At 43.5% G+C, this 6,948-nt stretch overlaps 1 long non-coding RNA gene across 2 annotated transcripts; it reads right to left on the bottom strand.

Moving 5' to 3' along the window:
• Positions 1-3,306: 3,306 nt before the first annotated feature.
• Positions 3,307-4,451, bottom strand: LOC137851648 (uncharacterized). Of its 2 annotated transcripts, none has more exons than XR_011093318.1 (2): positions 4,238-4,451; positions 3,307-4,145 (listed from the first exon to the last, which is right to left on the bottom strand). It is a non-coding gene; the product is annotated as an uncharacterized lncRNA (long non-coding RNA). The 2 variants fall into 2 exon arrangements; XR_011093319.1 differs by having other exon boundaries at positions 3,307-4,099.
• Positions 4,452-6,948: the final 2,497 nt, after the last annotated feature.

Below are 6,948 nucleotides of genomic sequence, written 5' to 3'. Positions count from 1 at the left end.
GTGCTGTGTGCTGATACCAGAAACCAGGTGGGTGTAACGGGTGGTCATGTTCTAGATCATAGAGTCTGACTTTTCAGGCATTCCTTCATGAACTGGAGCAGATATCCAACGTGACTTGCTTGTACAGGCGTCCGCAATGAAGTACTTATACATCCCTTGCCAGCTCAGACCAGAGCACAGAGGACAATCTTTTCCCTTGAGAAGCGCAATGCAGGTACCATGTCTAGTTCCAAAAATTTTCTTTAAAACTGATGGCCGATCAATGCAAGGAACAAGTTCCTGTGCTACTCCTGTCATTCCGTTGTCGTACAGCCTTGTGTAATAAAGGTAATGATGTGTCTGCCAAGACCAAATATTTCCTCAAGCATGAAAAAAATATATCACATTACCACTGGAGCTCACCTGCCCTAATGTCATAGAAGTTATTCACTGCCATCGTTTCCATTCACGCTTTTTGTATCAAACTATTGTGCCAAAATTGACAGACATGGCAAAGCTGGAACAGCGAATCCATTATCTTGGCTGATGATAATCACAGCATCTATTCCTCTGAAAAGTAAAAAATTCTGGTCCCCCATGGTCTCTTTGGAGCAACATGCAGCCCCGCACTCGTTAAAAAATGTCTTTGACTTTTTCTTCGTGTTTGAACAAATGCTGAGCCTGGGAGATCTTCCCTGCTTTTGTGATCTTCCTCCCGCAAAACCCACCTTTTTGCTCAGCACTATGTGAAGTGGTCGCAGACGTGGTTGCTTTGTATTCGGAGGCAGCCTGAAAACTAGCCTTTTCCCTTCAAAATCTGATGCGCAGGTCAGAGGGGTGACTGGTCACATGCTTTCATCTACACTGCCTGACAGCTCCAATCCTCTTCTGCATATTCATTGCTGCCTCTTTCTTTGCAAAATGATGTACTTGAAAGTCTGCTTTGCATCTGACCACCTTGGGGACTGTTTAATGACAGCAGCATTTTATTTTTTTTTTAATTGTATTAATCTTTACATATTGAACGTGGCCCTGGGCTACACTGCATCGGTTTTGGGCTTGCATGTTTCTGTTTTTGAAGGGTTATTATGTTCCTTTATAGTAAAGATTGATTTAATCAGACAAAATCTCCCAACGTAGAACCAAAGTCCTAATTTAGCAAACCAAATCCACTCAGCAAAGCACGTAAGCACATGGTTTACAGAAAGCAAGTGCTTAACTTGTGATAGGGTCAATGGGTTTGAAGGATTTGCTCAGGGAGCCCTGCAGAATGAGGGGCAGGGGGGGTGTTAGAAGAGGGATTCTCTGCTATTTCTCTTACCAAATTTAGGTCACTTGCATACAGTGAAGTAGTGGTGGGAGCTATGGTAGTCGAAAGCAGGCTGGCTTCTTGTCTCTGCTCGTAGAGGCCAGTGCAGTATTCATGACAAAAGCTTGACAAGAGTTTTTCTAGCCCCACCAGCTTTAATGCAGGCAGTGGACCTGAGCACTTTGCAAGTAATTGCATTGCCCTTGCAGAAGATAACTTTGCCTGGGTGAGATTTTCCTTCTCTACAGTAAATAAGGTAGCTAGATGGAAAAAAACCTTCCGGCCTCAGAAACATGAACAAGTCCCCCTGCGACTGCCAATTTGCATCCATATGAGAACTCCTCGCCCACAGCAAGTGCAAGGTAATCTGCTGGTTTAACCTCCACCGAGGAAAGGCTCAATAAATTCAGGTTGCCTCCTAATGGGAGCGTTCACAGGGACAGCTATCATGGATCAGCTGTTAGGCTGAAATGTGTTGCCCTCCAGTAACTTTGCTCATGTTTCCCAGCCCGCAGATTTGCTGCAGGCACATACTGCAGCTTTGGTATTTACTTTCCTGTAGTACCGTTTGACCGTTCGCTGAAGGAAGGTTCTCAGTTCGACAACAACACTCAGCAAGGGTGTGAATTTCCAAGTTTTACGCTCATATGTGCGGTTCAGAATTCATACTGCTGTTGGTTAGTTACATAAGATTTTTTCCAGCGAGGGAACAGGAGCGTTACCTTGACGTTCCTACAGCGAACCCACACAGCGTGAGCTGCAAACTGTGACTGCTCGCTATGCACCGCTTAAATGCTCCGCAGACTGATTATGATTCACCGAAGAAACCTGCAAATAATTTTAGATGAAGAGTCCAATCAAGAATCTATTTGCAGACAATTCACAAACACAAAAAGAAGTGAGATTCATTGGATAAATTATGCATTATGAATTATTCATCCCGCTCTAGTTAATGAGGTAAATGGTACTATCAGTGTTTAAAGTTAAGCTCATTTGTATATATTGGGCAGATCAAGGCTGAAGTAAGAGATCAGGTTTTGAGGGAGAAAATTGGGCTACGAAGACTTCAACAACAGAACTGCCAACTACATGTGCAACCAGGGTATCATCCTTCAGTTTAAAGTAGTGGCTTGTCTGTGCCCTTAATCAGAGGGGCAAAAAAAGTTATTCTTAATTGCAGGTTTGGGTCTCCACATTAGATGCCATTCAATGGAACTATGTATTAAACCAAGAAATAAAACATGTGCAAGGAAGGGAAACTTGGGATGGTTTCCTTAAAGGTTTCATAACATACTTAATATGGGGACTGTTCCACACTGCTAATCTCGGGTCCTGACTGACTTTTTACTAGAGACAAATGATATCCAGGCATCCATCAGTGTAATAGTATGGAAAAATCCTGCTGAAGGGGCAATCATGAAAATCTGAGAATATTCTAAAACTTCCCTGTTTAAATGAGTTTACTTTGACCGACATTTTAAGACTTCCATACTTAAACCTTGGCTTTAGACCAGCAAAACACTTAAGCACATGCTTGACTTCAGTCACGAGTAACTACTGAAATCAAGGGGAATGCTTCTAAGAGCAAATGTATATGTAAGCATAAGCCCATTCAGAAAATCCAGTGTAAATTTTTGGGTTTAGCCACTCAAAGATTTAATTGGAATTAAATGAGAGGTTGAGTAGATATTAATTTCTTTCAAAATATTTTTTATTTAAGTGTCTCAAGTTAGATTCAACACCTCCATTTAATCACACGAGTTTGAAAGTTTTCACTTTTAATCTTCTGCCACCCTGAGTAGCAGGAATCAGAGAATTCTTTATGGAATGGATGATTACTTTACTGGAAAAACCTTTAATTCCAAATCTAGCTTTTCCTTTTTATTTTCAATTTATGGATTTTTAAAAACTGACTTCTAAGTTCTAGGACTTCTCATTTTTTTTAATATGAAATGACATTTTCAAGAAACAGGTTTTTTGACATTGCTACACTAAATCTTTAGCAGGTAATGCTTGAAATTACAGGCCACAAATCTCGGTAAGTGCTATTTACTAACATGATAATTGTGGAACATTCGATGATGTGTTAAGTACCATGGAGTGGCAGTATAATTACAGTACATGGCACGTTACAATATAAATATAAAGTAAATACATGATTATTTCTGGCTTAGGTCACATGGTAAATACTAAGTGCAATTACGGCACCAAGTAATCTGCAGGAACGTGTAATTACTCTTGGGCTCAATTCATTTACAAATCCTTGTCCAGCTTTTCACACCACACGGGCTGTGGAGACTGTAGAAAACAGATTAATCATGGCTGCAGTGGCCTCCTTATTACCACAGCCAAACCTTATCTGTAGCTGCTGGCTCCTCTGCCCTCTCCTGTGGCCCAGGGGATGGAGGTGAAGGTTGGTGTTTTCGAGGCAGCGCCATGCAGGCAGAGGTCTATTCAAAGCTGGACCAAGAGCTCTGTCCAGCTGATTTGACAAACGTGGCTGATGTTATCTCATCCTTTTCATCTCAGTGGTTTTGCTTTAGTGAGATCATCTTGCCCCACTTTTGAATTACCACCAGCAGCAGGTACCCTGCCTTGCACTGAATGTTAGAAGTCAAAGGCTACAGATGCACTGGTCCCATTCTGACCCAGGAATTTGCTGTTTTGTAATCCCCATTCACATCCCACTGTTAGCTGGTAGGTATGGGGGGCTGAAGGGCATGGCTTGGATGGTATCTCCAGCATCTCCTCTGTTGCAGCAGCAAAAGGAGGCAGTAGAAACACCCGGAACATAGCAAAAATCCCTTGGTCCTAATGGAGAGCAGACATTTGGTTTGGATGATGTGAAACCATCAGTCTACGGACAGCCATAATGCAAAACATCAGAGAAAGGAAGAAAAAAGTAGGGGAAAAAAAGTTTTAAAGCCACCAGGGCATCATTCTGTTTACCCAGCCAAGAGGACAACACCATGCCTCATACATCATCGGCCGCCTGCTCTCCCGAGCACCTGAGGCCTCAGAGAAGGTGATCCCTGCAGTATTTTGCTAGGCAAGATTGTTAGTATTAATCTTACAGTCTGTCAACAGGATCTGAACCTGGGACCTTCGCTGTTAAAGCCCAGATCCCCTGAGATAACATTAATGACTGCAGCTGTTTGCCATTAGCGAGTCATGCTCTCTGGGGACTGCTTCTGGGGTAGCTGGGATTTTGGCTTGTTTCTTCTAGGGTCAGCTGCAAAGCATTTGAAGTAGAGACGGGAGATGAGAAGCAGAGCTGGATGCAGCAGGAAAGCGCCGTGGTCTGAGCTGTGTTGAAATACACAGGAGGTACTGGCTCCTGAGCCGAGGTGGCTGACACTTCTTGGGGTCTGAGGAATAGAAAACTTCCTGAACATCGGATGGATGTTTCCTGAAGCTTTGAAATTCCTCAGACACTTGGGTGCAGGAACATCACAGCTGCACAGCAGGCACAGGACAGCTGAAGGATAACGTGGCTCTGGAATCATTGGGGAGGGTTCAGAGTAGGCACCACTGTGTTTTGGCTGCCCTCAAGAGCTAAAGTGATTCTCCTTGTCTGAAAACTGCTTTCCTGCCCTCAGCAGGCACAAGCACTGCTTGCAGTGGTATATCACACCAGGGCTTGCAGTGCCTTGCTCTGCCACGGGCTTCTCACACCACTCTCTACCAGCAAGGGGGAATGCCAAGCTCTGAGCCAAAACACAGGAACAGGGATGTAAGGAAGCGATCCCCCCTCTCTCAGCTTTCTCATTTTGTCCTTCTACGCTTTCTTCTGTTATGCTTTTCTTTGGCTTGTTCTGTCTGATTTGCTTCAGTTTTTCTCTCGGCCTCCCTTGGACAGAAGAGAGGGAGAAATAACAAACAGCTTGAGGAAATATTTCCAGTGGTGTTGTGCACACCACAGTGCATGGGGAAGGTTAAGTGTGGGACCGTGAGGGTTCGGATGGGGGAGAAATAATAGCAACACCAGTGATTCTGATTTAGCCTCAAAATGCATCTATCTCTTCTCAGTAAAACAGTGTAACACTCTTTTAAGGTTCCCAAGGCTTTGGATAACGTCTACAAAGAGGCATTAGATTATAATTTCTGGCTTGCATTAGGCTGGAATATATGGCTGTATATTATATGATCATGGTGCCGAGAGAAACTCCAGAGCAAAAACCTTCTTATTTGTTACATGCCATTTGCTTATCATGAAATACGAAATGTACTTACACTGTGCTACAGCCTTGAGAAATCGTTATAAAAATCTGTCATCACAAGCAAAGACTCTTGCTTACTCTTGCCACAGTGAAGGCAATAACGAAGACATGAATTACATGTTACCTAACTGAAGGGAAAAGTTCCTTGCCCTAGTTGAGCAGACTACTATAATTTTTCAAGATGCTGTGTCTAATGCTAAGTGTCTGAACACTCTCAGGTTGTTTAGAATCAATTGGCTTAAATCTTGTGTAATGAAAGTGTATTTGCCAAATAGGCTCAAGCTTATTGCCATGCAAATTAACATTTGCAGGGACAAATTTCCAAGTCCTTCCTCTCTTTGTTGCTTCTAAGATGTTACGGATACGATTTTGCACTTGCAGTTATGTGTGGGTGCAGTTCGTGTCATTTAAACTTCTAATTACGGCATCTGATTGCACCCACGTATCTTATCAGCTAGTTAGACACGTCAGTGACACACACCATAACTGCAAATAACTGGGGGTACAAAATTGCACCAGCAATTATTTGCACCCACTGAAGGAAAGGATGGATATAAAGCAGGCCATTAAAGTGTTTAAAATACTTTTCTTACAGTAGCATAAACCACTGCTACAGGGATATTACCTGCAGGAAAGGAGAACAAACATTAGGCTGAATTTTGAGCTGCAGCTGGGCTGGCTCGGGAGCGTGAATCTAACTGAGGTTCTCTTTATGGGTGCGAAGTGTGTCAGCCAGGTCTGGGTTTACTTCCCTGGCTTCTTCCCTCACACTTGGCTCCGTTCAGGGTCCAGACCTGAAAAAGTTCCTTCAGTCCAGCTGAAGCCAGCAGTGCTGTCTGTCCTGTACCCTTTGGCAAATCTATTTGAGAGACGGCACCTGCATGCTCACTGTGAGCCCCGTCTGGCTTTGCAGCCTCAGGGCATCTCTTCACAGCACGAGGAGACACCTCCATGGGATACTGCTCCTATTGAAGGTTAACCTTGCATGTGTCCTGCTGAATATATAAATGGAGTGAGAATAGTGTAAGTACAAAGAAATTAGGCTCTGCTTAGGATAATAGAAAGCAGATTCATGATCTTCCTATTATTAACTCAAGTAACAAATTATAGTCATCTGTGAGACACATCCCTCTGCCTAGATCTCTGTGATCTTGCCATTATTTCCTGGAAATCTCCAGAGATGTCACCAGCATGGTGGCAAAAATTGCTGAGTGATCATCTTCCACCCTGGTGTTAGCCCAACCCTTCAGTACCCAGCTTAGAGAGACTGAGTCCCCACTGCAGGAGCATTGGGGCAGTGCAGAAAGCTTGTCCTGGCCCCAGAAACCTGGGCTGGTTCAATTCCCTGTATCAAGTGTGGGATGTACAAACATTTGCTGTCATAGATTCATGACCAGCTGAAGGTAGTAGAGATGCTAACAGGAGGAGAAATACTTGTGG

Source organism: Anas acuta, chromosome 2 (genome assembly GCF_963932015.1).
Source record: "Anas acuta chromosome 2, bAnaAcu1.1, whole genome shotgun sequence".
Classification (NCBI taxonomy): domain Eukaryota; kingdom Metazoa; phylum Chordata; class Aves; order Anseriformes; family Anatidae; genus Anas; species Anas acuta.
The sequence above is the reverse complement of the archived record's forward strand: the minus strand, read 5'-3'. Positions and strand labels throughout refer to the sequence as shown.